The 1,240-nt window shown below is 38.1% G+C and overlaps 1 protein-coding gene across 1 annotated transcript in view; it reads right to left on the bottom strand.

Moving 5' to 3' along the window:
- LOC116673340 (histone-lysine N-methyltransferase 2D) overlaps positions 1–1,240 on the bottom strand; it is a 59,868-nt gene that overhangs the window by 25,457 nt on the left and 33,171 nt on the right. The window lies entirely within an intron of this gene.

Genomic DNA, 1,240 nt, shown 5'->3' with positions numbered 1-1,240 from the left:
ATTCATTTATCCCGTCAGTGAGCGTACAGAGGTCGGCAGCCCAGATTGATGGAGCCATGTCTCATTTGACAGGCCGTCTTCCACCACACTGCACACAATCACACGCTCCCGTCAGCCTCCATGTCCTCCTGAAGCCTCAATGTCACCACAACAGAAATCTATTCATCTTTAGAGCGCCGAATTAATCATTTCTTGTATTTTTTCTCATATGCAACATAAAGCAAATGTTGGGTTGTCTACAGTCACTTTACGATGAATGTGATTTGAAGATAATAGTTTTTGTTTATTTTACCTTTTGGATGATGATGATCTGTTGTTAAATTTCACAACTAATCAAAGAATTGTTCTATACAATATACAAGTATGAAATCATCACAGACCAGTGGACTGTGGCCCTGGGAGTTTAATGCACAGCAACTTTAGAAAACACAACACATGTAAATCACAAGGAAGGTCGAACAGACTGAAACTATTCCATCAGTAAGCGACAGTATGCAGGAGTCACATGTTAAGCAGTTTTTTGTGTACTCTGAAAACATTTTGTAAACTTGTAGCATTTCTGTATTCAGCTTTCCTATATTTGCAGCAATGTCTTCTTCATTTGCTTGTGTTTTATTTTTTTTATTTTTTTTGTAGCGTGTTGAACGCTCGAAGGCCACATACAAAGGTGAAATCTTCAAATTGCTAGTTTTGTCTGATCAAAAGAATCAAAATCAATAGATTCAATTTACAGGGATTTTAGACGGAAAAAATCCTTACATTTCAAAGGATGCTAAATAAAATGTTTGGAGTTTTTCCTTTATAAAATAACCATATTGATTAATCATTAAGTTTAAAATTTCTTGATAGAATCGGTTAAGTGACTAAATATTTCAGCATTGCTTGAAATCCATATGTCCAGACCGTTTCTGTAATGTACACACTTTAAAGCAGGGTGAAATCTTATCTAAAATTATTCAGGATTTGGTTTTTATCCTTTTAAAACCCTCCTATCCTAACCTCCTCGGCCTAATCCATGAATGCACAGCAGTCATTACTGGTCAGTTCAAGCTGGAAACAAGAGCCCATCTAAAACACACAGCGCAGGTTACCATACCAACCACGGCATCTGAACACAGCAGATAGCTGGATTTGGCTGTGAACGGCCGAGTCAAATCCCCTAGCTGATCTCAAAAAGGCCACCGAAGACAATCAACACACACACACACACACACACACACACACACACACACACACACAC

The sequence above is a fragment of the Etheostoma spectabile genome, chromosome 23 (assembly GCF_008692095.1).
Source record: "Etheostoma spectabile isolate EspeVRDwgs_2016 chromosome 23, UIUC_Espe_1.0, whole genome shotgun sequence".
In the NCBI taxonomy this organism is placed as follows: domain Eukaryota; kingdom Metazoa; phylum Chordata; class Actinopteri; order Perciformes; family Percidae; genus Etheostoma; species Etheostoma spectabile.
The sequence above is the reverse complement of the archived record's forward strand: the minus strand, read 5'-3'. Positions and strand labels throughout refer to the sequence as shown.